General features: G+C 39.9%; 1 protein-coding gene across 1 annotated transcript in view; it reads left to right on the top strand.

The window, feature by feature from the left end:
- The window catches only part of ankrd34ba (ankyrin repeat domain 34Ba), a 49,485-nt gene that overhangs the window by 14,566 nt on the left and 17,506 nt on the right, over nt 1-17,413 (top strand). The window lies entirely within an intron of this gene.

The following is a 17,413-nucleotide window of genomic DNA, read 5'->3' on the forward strand; positions in this document are numbered from 1 at the left end:
GTAGAGAAGATGAAGGAGACCATCGTCGACTTCAGAAGGAACCGGCCTCACCACGCTCCACTGCTCATCAACAGCTCAGCTGTGGAGGTGGTCAGCAGCACCAAGTTCCTGGGGATGCACATCACGGATAACCTCACCTGGTCTGTGAACACCACGTCACTGGTGAAGAAGGCACAGAAACGACTGTACTTCCTGCGGAAGAGAGCCCACCTGCCCCCGCCCATCCTCAAGTCCTTCTACAGAAGCACCATAGAGAGCATTCTGACCAGCTGTCTCTCTGTGTGGTGTGGAGGCTGCAGTGCCTCCGACTGGAAGAACGTGAGAACAGTGGTGAGGACAGCAGAAGGGATCATCCGGGCTCCTCTTCCCTCCATCAAGGACATATCATCACAGCGCTGTGTGTCCTGAGCCCATAACATCATCGGGGACCCCTCACACCCCCACCATGGACTGTTCTCCCTGCTGCCCTCTGGGAAGAGGTTCCCCAGCACCCTCCAGGTTCTGCAAAAGGTTTTTCCCTGTTGCCATCAGACTGTTGAACTGCTAGAACTGCTGAAGCCACAAAAGGGACTCTGAACTTTACCCTGCACTGTTTAGTTTTACATTGTTTACATTTCAAGTGTTTACATAAACCGCTGCTGCATCTTTATTCTGCAATTTACTGCAATTTGCTGTGATCTTTCAAGCTGTATGCAAACGAAATTTCGTTCTGTACGCACTTTGTGCATACAAAATGACAATAAAGTTGTCTAAGTCTAAGGTTTCATTTGCTTGTCTCTACGTGAAAGTGGGTGGCAGGCCTCTATGTCCTGAGAGTCAAAAATGATTCCTTTACTGTGCAGATATTTTATCACCTGCTGTTCTGTTGATTCCCAGTCCCGTTCATTGTGTTCCAACCCATCTGACGACACAGCTCTAGCATAACTTCTAGGTTTTATGTCCAAACCGGTGACTATAAGGTCATTCAATCTTGAATATTGCTCTAAGTTTGCTACTTGTCTCTCTAATGCTAGTATTGTGTTGTCTTTTTCCTCATTAATTTTTTGTATTGCTTTACTTCTTTCACCAGGTCCACAATGGTTTGCTGCTGCTTTGACATTTTATCCATTTGTTCAATAAGATACTGCAGTGAATTTTTTAATTACCAGTTCTTCCTCCATAGCCGCATATTTCTTTTTTGGACCCATATGGAAAACAGGTCCAATGAGTCTAGCTCCTCCCCCGAGGAAGCTCTGGTGTAGCCTCAGCAGCTGTGGTAGTAGCTCCTTTCCTGAGGAAGCTCTGGTGTATCACAACAGAGCCTAATCAAAGTAGTCCAAAATAATTGGAGGAACCGGATCGACAGTGCCCGATCCACAAAAAACCACACCCACTTAAAAAGTGTAAACTTTTCAGAGGAAAAACCTATTGAGGAAAGGCAGGCATATATGAAAGAGAACCACATCTGTTACAGGTGCTGTGGGTCAGTCAGACATATTGCAAAAGACTGCAAAGCAACAGGGAATATACAAGTGAGAGAAGACACATGGCTTAACACAGGAGAGCTACTTCCTCAGGACAAGGCTCTGCTGTCCACTTACACCTTAAGGACAAAGGACACTCCTTTGAGGACCAAAATGTTCTCATTTTGGGCAAAGAAAACAGATGGTTTGAAAGGGGTGCGAAGGAAGCCATCTACGTTAAGAGAGAAAAACCAACCTTAAACAGAAGAGGAGGACTTGGGTTCCAATTACCAAAAACTTACAACACAGCCATAGGGTTGATTCCTTCCAATTATCACCTCAATCTTCACCTCCATACGGGTGATCAAAACATCCCTCTTGTAAGCCAGGCCAATAACGACCCTAACGACTCCCCAGTGTTGGGCAAGCTACTTGTCCAGTGTAGTGAGCTAAGCTATCAGTTACTCAACAATAAATTAAGCTTCAGTACACAAAAGCTACCACCTATAGAAATATAGCAAGCTAAGTTACACAAATGTGTTAAAAGTAGCTTAACTACATCAGAAGCTACTTAATGTTGTACCAACCTAACGTCAGATCAATTCAAAAAGAGTCTGATACACTGGTTAAAACATTTCTTAAAGATCAGCCAATGACCTAACACAGTGTAGACATTGCTTTATAAGCAGCATAATAAAATACAAACTGAAGTAATTACTGCTAGAAATAAAACAAAAAGGTTATTGGCCTAGTACGTGCAATGGCGTTAATAACGTTTGGTGGCGTTTTTTGCATATTATATTATCAGGAGGTTGTCTTTTATGTGCTCAGCCACTAGATTTAAAGGTGTTTTACCCAATAAGAACACTGCAGCACCAGACACAACCAGGAGGTCCCTGATCGTTGGGGAAAGGCAGAAAGAAGATGCACCATAAGCTTTTTCATATTTCTTTTGTCATTTTAAACATGAAACTACCAAAGCACAAGCCAAGTAGTAGAACTAAATGTTGAAAAGAAATTAAAAGCTAAATAAAATAAACCAGGTCACTTAATAAAGCTGCATTTTCTGTATGCTTTGTATTTATATTCACATGATAATATTTTCAGAATTAATAATAACATTTCTGTTAAAGATTTCATTTATCTTCTGCACCAAGGGCATAAGTAGGGAGAACAAGCAGAGTGAGTTTTGTGTAATATCAGACTTTATTATTGAACTAAGCAGGATTTAGACAGGATCAGAAAGGAAGGTGCATCTTCTTTCTGCCTTTCCCCAACGATTCATAAAGCAGCGACGCTACGGTCAAGCTACTGAAAAATGTAGCTTAACTAATAGCTTCGCTACATGTAGCGGTGCTACTGCCCATCACTGCGACTCCCTATTGCAGAGGCGTGGACCAGTTTCGATTTAATTTGCAGGCCAACAATGACCTTAACGACTGCCCATTACTAAGGGGGTGGACCTGGTTCGGTTCACTTTGCATGTTATCTAAGCCACTACAAGGCCTTTGTTGGGCAGTAGTATAAAGCTTGCAACTCGACACTACTCCAGACATTTTGACTTGAGAAAGCTTTCTGGAAAAAGTTAGATTTAATATGGGCCGCTTATGTCCATTTCCCACGGCCTGTCTTACCCCGGTTCAAGATTTGGTAGTAAAGGAGAAACAATTATCAGAGGCAAACATTTAAAATATGCATATTTATTTCATTTGGAATTCCAAAGAGACAAAGAAAAACTTTAAAAAAGTTTAGTTTCAGTGTGTTACTGACGTCCCTCTCCCCAGCCATTGTAAGCTCTTTGTCTGTCCTCATTTTTGCAAACCCATATTTTATCAGACCAGCCCCTCCCGACTAGTTTGGGGGTTGAAGTAAGGCTGATTTAGCACCCAGATGACCCCAAGACCCATAAAATCCCCTCAGAGGGGAGACACAGTTTAGAGACCAGAAGTACCTCTTATTATCTTCCATAAAAATGCCTGATTAATATAACAACTAATGAGATTGTTCCATAACAATAGAAAGTAAAACTTCAAAAAAAGTCCAGTTTTTTTTTTTTTTTTTTTTTTTTACTTTTTTGGAATGGCACAACATACTGGAACTTTCGGCCTATTTTGAAAAAAATTTTGACGATCATACAAGAGGGATTTTCATGCAAAGGATTAGGGGAGGGTACTATAACAGTCTCACTCGAATCAAGAAAGAACTGGGAGCTTTTTTGAGAAAAATAAAGTCAGAAATCTACATCAGCTATAATGAAATTGAAGGGAGGTTTGAATTTCTATCCGAGGGTCAGTGTGACATGCGCTTTTTTGGGCCTGTGGTCTACATGCTGGCAGTGAAGCCCAGTGAAGCCTAGAGAATGGGTCATTTTGGAGCAAATACTAGCTCCCTACCCAGCAGATTTAAACGTCCAGTTTTTATCATCTGTACTGTTAGAGTGATATAGTCACCCTGCAAATAGTAAAGGACGCTTATCTGCCTCTACTGCGCACAATCTAAGCGGATGGAAAACTTGGTCAAATGGTTACTCAGACTTTTAATCCTCCTCATTACCTACCCGTTTCCAAGAAACATATTGAAAATAACCATCATCAGACTAAACTTTAAACCAATGCTATCGCAGCATACACAGAGATGAATCTCATACCCCCTGAGATATATAATCCGTATGAAAAATAGGTCATCATTCATTTTAGCCTGTTCCTTCAACTCGCTGTATCGAAGAAGAAACATCATGGTTCAAGTAACCCTGAGAGATGACCTCCGCCGTTTTGTACTGTATTACTAGAGCTAAGTACAGGGTGATTTACCTGCTTTTTATTGGGCCCATGTGATGTACGGAAGGGGGATCTGATTGATATTTTTAAGACTATTTCAATTCGTCTCACTTTTACTTAAATCAGGTTTGGCCATCGCAAACGTCACCTGAAAAAAGCAGCCATAAACATTGCATCTGACGTCATAGGAAAAGCTGTGAAGAAGATATCTGGAAATGAACAAGAGGGGTCAGGGATTATGGTTCTTTCCTGCAGAGCCAGAAAAATGCCCCGGTAAAACATGTGTGGGGTCTGCATAAACGTGTCGGAGGGTGAAAATAAGAAATCAGTTGTTAAGGGCAAAGCCAAGGGAAGAAAGTCTGTGCAGAGCAGGACATTTTTTCACTGATTGAACACCTAGAAGTCATGGCTCTTTTGCATCAGATATCTACAGAATGCATCCTGAGAGAGCTGGATTTATTTTCAGCAACCATGACCCGACATTCTATAGAGGATAAGGTCTATACAGAAATCCTCCCTCTGCGATAATAGACTCTGGGCCTACAGAGTTTTTTTATACACGGCGAAAAGTATTTTGATCTGAGTAATACCCTGCTTCATCTGCATGTCAAGATCACTAACAATGAAGGGAGTAACATTGCGGAAGATGCGGTCGTGGGTCTCGGTAATTACCTCCTAAATCCAATTTTCAATCAAAGTGATGTTATTCTGGGGGATAGGTTGATTTCTCAGTCTAGCGCTACCCACTCCTACAGAGCTATGATTGAGACCATACTGAACTATTCGGAAGAGGCTTTTAATAGTCTATTCAGCACTGGTCTTTATTTGTCAAATACTGTGGGAGCTTTAGACTCTAAAATGGCCCTAATGACGGTTAAAATAAAAGAGACGCTTTAATTTCTGAATCCAAGGAGGTTCACCTACTGGGCCCTCTCCACAGAGATATTTTTTTCAGCGAAAGACTCCTGCTGAACCCTGTGGATATGAGAATTAAATTTACCAGAGCCGGTGATGCCTTTTGTCTGATGGGTGCCCGTGACTCCATCTTTCTGTTAAAAAATACTGCGAGCTTCTCTTTTTGTTAAAAAAGTCAGTCTCCCCAGCCATTCACTTGAGTCATGCATCAGCTTTGATGAGAGGAAATGCTCCTGTATCCATCGTCACGCATGAATGCGAAAACCTACTCTATCCCTGAAAATTCCAAGGTGTGTACTCAAGAGAATCTCTTTCTCGGAACCATGCCTAAATATGTGGTTCTTGGAATGGTCCATCACGAGGCTTTCGCAGGCAGAAGAGATTCATCACCTATCAACTTTAGACATATGGATGTAGCATATCTGGCTCTTTGCCACGATGCAAAGCAGATTCCCACCTTTCAACCACAATTCAGTTTAAGGCTAGAAATGAGATGTAGACGACCTCTACTTCATACAATTACACTGATCGTTTACGCCTGTTACAACTCTATTCTGGAAATGAATTAAAAAAGACAAGTGCTAGTGTTTTACTATTAAAGGATAAATAATCATCAGTTTGGAAGCTTATTGCATCATCTGTTGGGGGATCCATTTTTTGGAGTTTGGGCATGCGATTAGCTGTCCTTACTCTAACAATCATATGCCTCAAGACCAGCGTGCTTTATTGTGAATACGCACCCTTCGCATATGCTCAGGGAACACTGGCTGGCTCTAACTTTGGAAGAGACGCTTTTGAATTTCCCAATGATTTTGATTTCTACCCCTCAACATCCTATCGTTTTTGAAGGACCGATCCTCGGACATTTTATATCATAACAGACAGCTTCAAAATACAACCATGATCGCGTGCGGACTACAGTAGCAAATTCACTCTCTAGTTGCCCCTGGTGAGAGGCAGCGAGCAGGAGTGGGCATACTTGGTGCCCCTCATCTTGGTGCCTGTAAGTTGAGAGGGTGGCCTCCCTCCGCATACGTGTGGGGGGACTGTTTCTGACTGTTATTTGTGCTTATGTGCCAAACAGCAGTTCAGATTACCCACCCTTTTTGGTGTCCTTGGAAGGGGTACTGGAGAGTGCCCCTCCTGGGGACTCCCTCGTTTTGCTGGGGGACTTCAACGCTCACGTGGGCAATGACAGTGGGACCTGGAGGGGCGTGGTTGGGAGGAATGTCCCTCCTGATCTGAACTCGAGTGGTGTTCTGTTGTTGGACTTCTATGCTCGTCATGGATTGTCCATAACAAACACCATGTTCAAGCATAAGGGTGTCCATATGTGCTCTTGGCACCAGGACACCCTAGGCTGTAGTTCAATTATTAACTTTGTTGTTGTTTCATCTGACATGCAGCCACATGTCTTGGACACTGGGGTGAAGAGAGGGGTGGAGCTCTCCACCGACCACTACCTGGTGGTGAGCTGGCTCTGATGGTGGGGGAGGAAGCCGGTCAGACCTGGTAGGCCCAAACATATTGTAAGGGTTTGCTGGGAACGTCTGGCAGTCCCCCGTGAGACGGAGCTTTAACTCCCACCTCCGGGAGAGCTCTGAACACGTTCCGAGGGAGTTGGGGGACATTGAGTCTGAATGGACCATGTTCCACGCCTCTATTGTTGAGGCGCTAGTTGGAGCTGTGGCCGGAAAGTTGTCGGTGCATGTCGCGGCGGCAACCCTTGAACACGCTGGTGGACACCAGCAGTGACGGAAGCTTTCATGCTGAAGAAGGAGTCCTATCGGGCTTTTTTGGCCTGAGGGACTCCGGAAGCAGCTGATGTGTACCGGCAGTCAAAACACCAGGCAGCTCGGCTGAGGCAAAAACTCGGGCGTGGGAAGAGTTCGGAGAGGCCATGGAGAAAGACTTCCGTTTGGCTTTTAAGCGATTCTGGTCCACTAGCTGGAAAAAATCTTTAAAAAAGAGACAACAGTATTTTCACACCTCACATAGTGGCTCAAGGAAATATTTTAATCTAAATATTTTAGCCTACATATTTTAGGGCTAAAATGAGTAAACACTACTAAACTAAATAGAGGAGTGTTACATGTCATTGTTTCTAAAACGGAATTTTTCTGAGCTGCGTCTAAAAGGGCAAAAATTGAGGGTACACTCACTTCTCCAGTGACCACTACACCACTGCCCATAGAGAACCCACACATGCACAGGGAGAACATGCAAACTCCATGCAGAAAGACCCAGTGCAAGGGTAGGACTTGAACCCAGGACCTTCTTCCTGCATGGCAACATCGCTACCCACTGCAAAGTTATGACCATATGACCATAACAATGAAATTAATCAAGCTGGTATCCAACACTGACATTTCTCTGCGATCCTTTGGGGTTTTGGAAATTCAATAGGAAAATATCACTAGTCACTCCAGCAGATACTAACGCAGCAGTGGTGTTTTGTTGTTGCCATATTTTTGTCTGTTGAGGCGATATTCAGTACAGATCTGTTCACTATTTGGAACAAAGAAGTAAATGATTCAAGCGCTACGCATGCGTCTAAATTTAGTAATCTGACGTCATTTGAGGAATGCCCTATTCACCACTTTACCATCAAAGCTCAGCTCATCTCAGATTGGGTTTTTGATCAAGACACAATGAGACTGTACTCTAATAGTCTCGGGAGTCACCAGTACTTAACCAAACAGACCACCTTAGGGACGTGGATAAGGGGAGATCCATTTTCTATATTTGAAGCTGACAAATCTACATTAATTATATAAAATTGGACCAAATCTGTGAGGAATGTTGCTGACATCTTGTTAAATTTATACCATTAGGTCAGTTCTTCAGCCAAAATGGGGTCCAGACTGGTACTAAAAATGGATATCTAATAACTTGGTCAGTGACTGTATAAATAGTACAAAATACAATAGGACACCAAAAAGATCTCAAATTAACTTATACGGACAGATGGTGACATCTTATGGTCGACTTGTGAATTGTAACCCCCCCTCCCAGTGTTTCCATGGCTGCAGCATATGATGAAAACTGTTCACCAAGGTCAGAACAATTACAGTCACAGTTGGGTTTGTAATGTGCTTGATAGAAAATAAAAATACTTTTTTTCTAAAAGAAACATGCAGAACTGCAGTGTGTATAAACACTGTTCTCCATGTCAACAGTATTCCAATAACATTGATAAAAATAGGAGAATAATATTCATAGGTCGGGTTTCAACACTATGAAATGAATCAAATCTCAGTGTGTTTCTGTTAACTGGCAGACTTTCAATAAAGGGTGTATTTCTGACATACTCTTAGATATGTTTTTTTTTTTTTTAATCCAGCTCGGACAGAAGTCAGGGTTTTTTTTGCAGGAAGGAGAGATAGAGTTAATTTTTAGCATCTACATAAGTGGGAAACCTAACCATGTAGATAAAAGATCAGTGGTCTGCAGAGTCATCACTTTGCTCCTTTTCAGATTCCTTAAATGATGAATATTCAGTCTCCTGCTGTCATGTCCCTCCCTTCCCCACCTACTCTCATGGCAGCTAGGGTGTGATTCCTGATCAGTTCCTAGTAAAACTCTTCCTACCTCACAAAGTGTTACAAATAAGCTAACATGGGACTCAGTAAACTGTCTTGTCTGCCACAAAGGACAATTAATAAAAACTAGAGAAGACTGTATATTATCAAACTCTTACTAAATACCAGTTTGAAACTAATCAACTGTATTTTAACTTAAACATCTGAGAAAAGGTTTGCATATTTGGTACTACAACATATAAAAGAGCAACTTTTCTTGTGAATGTCCATTCAGGCCCAACCAGCAAATGTGCTTGGGAGAAACTAGTCACATAATAGCAACAAATGTTACATCAAACTATTTTATAACTGTCAGGAGTTACAAATTTGACATGTACGGGTATAAGGATTTATTGTGATTTTTCTTTTTGTCACGCATAACTATTCAAGATCAAAAAGAGTTTTCTATATTATATATTATAACCTTAGTAAATAATTAAAAAAAAATCCAAATGTAGATTTCATGTGCTAAGGAAAAATATGAATTCATTTCTGAAATGTGGATTTCATCAAATGGAGTTATGAAAATATCAGGAATTGATCCCCACAGTATTTGTATCCTTTAACTGATGGTGGTGATTTTCTCAATTTCTTTGCGATGGAACTCAGCAAAGTCAATTGAAGAAACAGTCCATCATCATATGTTTCTCGCTTCCTGCCTTTACATTCTTTGATGGTTTCATCCAGGTACATTTTATGAATTTTTGCCTCCACTTAAACATATTTACCCTGTACACATGACATGCTCCTGCAGTGGTGTTTAACACGCTTTCTCCTGCTATTGGTCCTTTTAATGCTTTATTAGACATTAGGTCTTTGTCTGGAAAATATTCTTTATTATATGACTTCATTATTGATCGTAATCTTGATTTTATGTTTTTAACAGAAACATGGTTAGATGGAATTAGTGAGACACCTGTTTTGATGGAGTCAGTGCCTCCAAACTACAATTTCCCAGGTGAGATCAGACAGCAGAGGAAAGGTGGAGGAGTGGCCACTTTGTTTAATGATTCACTGAAATGTAAAAATATGTTGCTGGGCAAACGTTTCTCTTCAATATCTGCTTCTGAGAGGGGAAGAGCCCTGTTTGAACCATGTTCCTGAATGTTTACAGGCCTCCATTTTCAAGGACAGTGCTACTGAAACCCTTAACTAGGTTTACCCGTCTATTTCATCTTTGCCCTGTATCTCGGTAGATGAATTAGTAGATAATCATTATTCAAAAAGTTTCAGACATAATTGACTGCATTGATCCAATTAAAATTAAGTTTGTCTCTGGGACGAATCTCAGTGGAGAAGTGTTCTACTAGTTAAAATTTAAAAAAGGTAGTGTCAAAAAGTCGAACGCAGGTGGTCAAATACTAGACTCCAGGTTCACTGTGATGTCTATAAAGATACATTTGACAGAAATAACTTACAAATGAAAGTTGCAAGGGATATTTTATTCTCTGAGATCATCAGTAAAAACATCAATGTTTATTAAAAAAAACCTCCTGTGACTGTGACATCTGAATTCCACTCCACCAGGGCCTGCAATGAATTTGCTAACTTCTTTACTGAGAAAATCCAAAAGATCAGAGGAGTAGTCTGTACACCGTTATCAAATCCATTACCGAAATTGTTCTGGTATTCTAAGGACTAACATAAAAATGTACAAATAATAACAATTACAAAGTAACAAATTTAGGCAGAAGAAACACTTTTCTAAACAATGTTTTTCAACATAAAGCTTATGAAACCAAGCCCTTAATGTACATGCAGTAAGATAGAACAGTGCAAAGTACTTCTAATAACAACATTCACTGTTTATTGTGGTTACTTGATGGCTCAATGAGCTCAACAGAAAATACTATTGAAACAACAAAACTTTTGTACAAACAACAGGTCTGACCTTAATATAAACTGTAGATGTATGATTCTTTGGTGCATTTTTGGTTGAAACAAGTTTGCTCTTCATTCAGTGTAGTTACTCACAGTGGGTAGAGTAGCCAGACATTTTACTGAAGTAAGAGTAGCAATACTTCTTGATAACATTTATTCAAGAAAAAGTAAGAAGTACAGTGCAGTAAAACTACTCCTAGAAGTACATTTTGTTCAAAAAAATTACTTCTAGGAGTAGTTTTACTCTGACTGTTACCAACTAAATCTGATTTTTACAAACATTCCCAATTCTGCCAAATAAACTATAATAGTTTGGGAGAAATTATACACTCACAAAGCTTCTCCTCCTGCCTATTTGATGTTCTACCCACAGTTTCTTGAAGAAAGTTTTGCCTGTCATATTATAACGTCTGATTTGACTCAATTAATAAAAACATCCTTTTTTTCAGTTTTTTCCCCCTGCACCTATTCAATTAAATTTTATTTATATAGCATCAATTCACAACACATGTGAATTTAAAGCCATGTTAAAATGTCATGTAATTGAAAAATGTAACTGCCCTATGTGACCTGTCTTTTCCTCTATGTGAGATTTTATCTATGTTGTACTTCTGTTTGTATTTTAACTGGTGTGCCGTCTTGGCCAGGTTTCCCTCGAAAAAGAGATCTCAATCTCAAGGGACTTCCTGGTTAAATAAAGGTTAAATAAATAAATAACATGTCATCTCAAGGCACTTTACAGAGTAAAATTCAATAAAGTCATAAAAATTGGTAAAAACATTTCCTATCTAAGGTAACCCAGTAGATTGCAGTGAGTCTTGACAAGCAGCATTCACTCCTCATGAAAGAGCATAGAGCCACAGGGACAGTCGTCTGCTGTGTTGTTTTAAAAGGGGTTTATTGGAAATTCTCTATGCTGACAGACCAGGAGTCGCTGGCAGAACCAGACTTGACCAGATGCAGATTGCGCAAACTGTAAACACTACGGCAGCAGAGCACAAGAGCGGTAATGAGACAATCCGGCAGTGAGTGGGTGAGTGAGGCAGGTATATGAAGGCTGGGGAACAGGTGAGCAGAGTAAGAACCGATTAGTGGCATCATGTGGAACTGGTCAGGGGGATTACTGGTGACTGAGGAGACTAAGCTGACTGGATAGTGGCAGCTGAAACTTCAAGTCCAAAACAAACCAACAAAAACCTAAATCATGACAATAGGTCAGCACAAGGTCCAAAATATGAAGGCAAGAGTGTGTTTGTTTATGCACATTTTGAGCAAAACCAACTGAATCTATGATGGTACCCCCCTCCCATAATAACCTTGTTAGTGTTTAACGCTATAAACAGCAATTATCAAACAATTGCTGAAAAATAACAAATGGGACAAACTATTTATGCAGAACTACAGGCCCATCTCCAACCTCCCTTTAATTGGTAAGAATTTTGAAAAAGCTGTTTCAACAGTTAAATACCGTCTTTACAATGACCAGTCACTTTGTTGTTGTTCAGTCAGGTTTTCGTGCTCACTACAGTACAGAAGCTTGCCTTGGGAAGGTGTTCAATAACTTCCATATAAATGCAAATTGTAGAAATGCTAATACCACAGTGCTGGTATTGTTAGACCTGAGTCTAAACAACACAGTTGATCACTCCATTCTGTTAGAGTCCCTGGAAAATGGCTCAGCTGTTCTGGTACAGCTTTCAACTGGTTTAAATCCTACTTGAAGAACATGGACTTTTTGTGTCAGTAGACAAATTTACATCAGAGAACACAAAAACCACATGTGGGATTCCTGAAGGTTCTATCTTTGGGCCCCTCCTATTCAATACCTACATGCTCTCCCGAGCTTAGATTGTAACAAACAACAGGATAAGTTATCTATGCGGATGCAATGTCACAAAGTGACTATGATCCCATTCAAGCGCTGAGTTAATGCCTAGAAGAAAACAGTGCATTGATGTGGAATAATTTTCTTCAGCTGAATAAAATAAAAAAAATAAGTAATAATTTCTGGACCAAAATAGGAGCGATCAAGACTTACAACACAGCTTTAGTTACTACAGCTAGAAACAACTGATCAGGTCCAGAACCTGGGTGTGTAACATCAGAGCGGACAGAGAACCCGCTATTCAAGCCAGACAGGATGTTGGATTTAAAATATTTATTAATGATGAAAAACCTGAAATAGGCAGGAAAACTCTGCTAGAGCAAGATAGGGATCCTGACGGTGAAGAACTGGCTTCTGACAGCAGAATGTGATCAGCAGAATGGTGGGCAAGGTGAAAGTCTGGGAAACAGGCTTGGGTCATGCATAGATAGTCCAATGGACTAGGCAAGGCTCGTAGTCGTGAAATCCACCCAGATCGTGTGCAAAAAAACCAGAAAGCAGCATAGATGAGGGCTTCTTACATAGTAAAAGTAATAGTAATATCATCTTTATTGTCATTGAAACATACATTGACAACGAAATTTGTTCTCTGCTTTTAACCCATCACCTTTGGGGAGTAGTGGGCTGCCACGTGCAGTGCCCGGGGAGCAATCTGGGGTTAAGGGTCTTGCTCAGGGACCCAGAGTGCCGGCACTGGGGATCGAACTGGGTACTTGCAACCTTCTCTGACTGCAACTGCACTGCTATAACCACTTGGCCACGACACCCCCATGGCCCTGAGAACATGGTTACCTATTGGGGATGTGAGGTTAGAAGAAAAGCAGTTCTAATCAAGCAATTCTGAGCTGTTTTCCTGAAATGGGAAAAGTTTGGTATATTCCAACAACAGACCAAAGGCAGACAGGAATTTACTCATAGTTACAGTTCAGATGATTATGTTGTTTATAAGGAGCAGAAATGGGGTGTTTTTGGCTTAATGGATATATCCTGGGAACAATTACAGTAAATAAGAGATGGGACTCAAACCCTCTTGTTGTGAGGCAAAAGTGCTAACCCCTGTCCACCATGTCGCAAAGGAAGGAAGAGAGTTAGAATATATTATCAATTAAATCTAGAAAAAAAGGTTTCATAATAATACATTTTTACAATCCATGTAATAGTCTTTCGTACAATTTTAAGGAAGGAACTCGGCAGGTAATTAGAAGGTAAAGTAATTTGGTGTGGGGACTTTAATGGGCATAGCACATTATGGAGCAATCACAATAATCAATAATAATCAAGGGTAGATATTAAGAAATTAATGGAAGTTTGAAATTTGGTATATCTGAATAATGGGAGTGGAACCAGAGTAAATTGTAGGAATAATACAGTCAGCAGTCAGTCTCACATGAATCACTAGCAGGTGTTTGTTCATGGCAGTTAAACAAAGAAACAACTATAGGAAGTGGCCTATTGCCTTATAATGACTGAAACAAAGCCAATTTTAGAGGTATAATATAAATGGTGTGCAGAATTTGAGTTTTAGCTCTGCAGAGTGGGACTGATACAGAAGAAAGGGGAAAGGAATGTTGCTCCCTGGTGGACAAATAATGTAATAAAACAATTGAGAACCGGAATAAAGCTTTTCAATTATTAAAAATAATTATTTACTCTCAGAATTTGATTGAATATAAGAAATTACAACATAATGTAAAAAGAACCAACATTTCTTGGGTTCAGATCCGGGAAGTCGTTTTTTCCGATCACACCCCTCAAGGTAACATCTTCATTGTCCAGTGGGGCATTAAAGTCTACTTGGGGCACCACTGAATCGCCAGCTGGCACCCCTTCCAGGACACCATTCAAAGACTCCAGGAAGGTCAGGTAATCTGAACTGCTGTTTAGTGCAAAAGCACAGAAAATGGTCAGCCCTCTTGTAACTTGAAGTCAGAAAGAGGTGACTCTAACCCACTGGGGAAAACTCAAAATCAAGGTGCTCAACTGGAGGCTTGTGAAAATCCCCACTCCGGCCTGGCACCTTTCACCCAGATCACTTTTTCATAGCTCTGATAATATGAACGAAGAAGGGGAAAAACTAAGAAAACAGGCAATTCTGGAGAACAGGGAGATATTGCAGCACATAGAAAACACAAACGATTAATTGAATATGCCATTTACAATGACAGAGTTGAATTCCAGATTATCTGCTCCAGGAAAAGATCAAGTTTGTTATGCAATGGTAACCAATGTAAGTGAATCATCTAAAACATTTTTTTGGATTACATACCTTAGTCTGGGAGAATGTGGAATTACCATTAAGTTGAAAGGAGGAAGTGATTATACCTATTTGGCCAGTAGGGAAAGATGAGACAAAACCAAGAAACCTTAGGCCTATGACATTAACATCCAACATCTGTAAAATATTAGAGAGAATGATAAGCTCAAGGTTAGCATATTACATTGAAAATAAAAAACTTGTATCAATATAACCAAGTGGTTCTAAGAGAGGTAGAAATACAATGGATCGAGTACTATATTTGAGGCAAAAAATTTGAAAAGAGCAGGTGAATAAAGAGTGTAGTGATGTGGAGATGATGTGGATATGATGTGGAGAGAAGAATTGTTAATCAAAATTAGAAGAATGGGTATAACTGGTTGTATGATTAGATGGATTGAGAGTTTTTAGATTGAAACCAAATACAAGGATAGGGAAGGATTATTCTGGAAGTTTGACGATAAAAAATGGTACCCATCATGGAAGTATAGTAAGTTCATAATTGTTTTCAGTGGTTGTTAATGATGTGTTTAAGGGCTATATGGGTGGAATGGGTTTTTCACATTTTACGGATGATGGGGCAGAGTGGAAAAGAGGAATAAATGTAGGATGTATTGTAAAGAAGTTACAAGGAGCAATTTCTGTTGTTAAAAATTGTTACATAAATAGGGTCACATTAATGGGGGGGGGGGGGGGGGGGGTACAAGAAAAAGAGTTAAAATTATGAGTTGGGCTGTTGTTTGATAAAAGGATGATGTGGTGTACATATTAAAAAGAACAATACAGTGATACATAAAGAATCAAGAATCTTTATTGTCACAAACAATTGTTCAAATAGTAGAATGCACCAACAACACTTCCTAAGAAGCTAAAAGCATGGAACCACAGTGCTTTCATCTAAGTTACCCAGCAAGCAAACTGAGGGGGAAGGTGAAATTTTACAACTCAGACACTTTGTCAAGTCCTTATATATATCTGGACCCAGAACCTCATCTTCGAGTTAAAAAAAGTGAAAGAACAGCAGTCTATTTACAGAACGGTGTAAAACTGTGAACTTTACATTGATGTCCAGATACTCCCTGAGAGCTAAGAGTTAGCAAATAGACATTTGCATGTGAGAGAAAGTTTAATGATTCTTTATCAGATCAAGAACCTGTGTAACCAGAAACATGTTTGTATACAGAGGTGGGTCGAGTAGGAAAAAATTGTACTCAAGTAGGAGTAGCACTACTTCAACATATTTTTACTACATACAGTATGTGAGAACAAGGCAAAGTACTTCCAATGACAATATCTCCTGCTTAGTGTTCATTTGACATCCAAATGGCTCAATGAGCTCTCTAGATAGAAAATAACATGTTCAAACACCTGCATGGCTTTATTTCTCTTTTCCCCTCTCCTTCCTGCCAGAAAACACAGGCATTGCACTGAATCAGCACCGAAAACACTGAAAAAGTGGTGAACCTTCCCAGAAGTCCTGATAGAAGGCTGGTTTTATCACGTTGGCTTTTCCTCTATAGGACAAAACGTGGGAAATATATTCTTCAAGAACACATCACCTTTTTAATTACAAACTCTGCACTTTTTTTGTGAATTTTAAGTGTTAAATGAACGCCTTTCTTGTGATGTGCTGATTATTAAACTTTTTTCCTCAGTGTGCTGCTGCCATTATCCACTGTGGGCATACATAGCTCTTCATTCTTCAGGCTGGGCATCTGAAGTACATTTTCTCATCATGACTCACCCTTTTTACCAGATTGGAACATCTCTGTGTGTAACTTACCTCCATCCTCCATCAGCTTTTTCTGCTTTGCCTCCACTTGCCTTTGTCCTCAAAACTGCGCTGCCCTGTTGAGCCTGGACTTACAGGCTCAATAATTCATCATTGGACCATACTGTAGCCTCCAACTGATACACCCAAATTAACGCACATTGTGGCAGCACCACAAATACAGTGGTGTAAAAAAAAATACTGAAATGTTTCAGATCATCAAATAAAAGATTATCACACAAGGATAACCTGATTAAATATAAAAGTACTTTTCAAATGATGAGTTCATTTAGTAAGTGAAACAGTGATCCAAACTGATGTAGTATGATGTAAAAAAAATTTAATTGTGTCCCTTGTTAAAACATATTATTGGCTACCTTTTTGAGAAAACTGAGTACCCCATCATGAGCCATGCCACCCCTGATTGCTGCTAAAATCTTAGAAAACATGGAGTAGGCTAAAATAGCTCAAAAAGTAACACAGTTTGCCCTGATCTAAAGAAATTCAAGAGCAGATGAGAAACAAAGCCTCTGACATCTGTTTGTCTGGAAAGGCAAAGGCATTTTTAAGACTGGGACTCAAGCAAACCACACTGAAAAAAAGATTGTCAACGGAACAAGATTTTTCTACTTAAAATAGGAACAAATCATCTCCATCACCTTATTTCAAGTGCAGTATATCTAATTATCTTATCTTAGGTATCAAAATACTTATTCCATTGGCAGAACTTATTTACCTGCTCAAATCAAGGACAATTACGCTAATTTAACGAAAATTATACTTAGATTTAGTTCAGTTTTTGCTGTGAAAAAATAAATAATTTGGGGGCCTTGTGAAAAACCAGGACTCAAACCAGGTTTTGAACGCCCATTTATTTCCTTTAAATCCATGGACACGATTCCAGCAG

This window comes from Fundulus heteroclitus, chromosome 8 (genome assembly GCF_011125445.2).
Source record: "Fundulus heteroclitus isolate FHET01 chromosome 8, MU-UCD_Fhet_4.1, whole genome shotgun sequence".
In the NCBI taxonomy this organism is placed as follows: Eukaryota; Metazoa; Chordata; class Actinopteri; order Cyprinodontiformes; family Fundulidae; genus Fundulus; species Fundulus heteroclitus.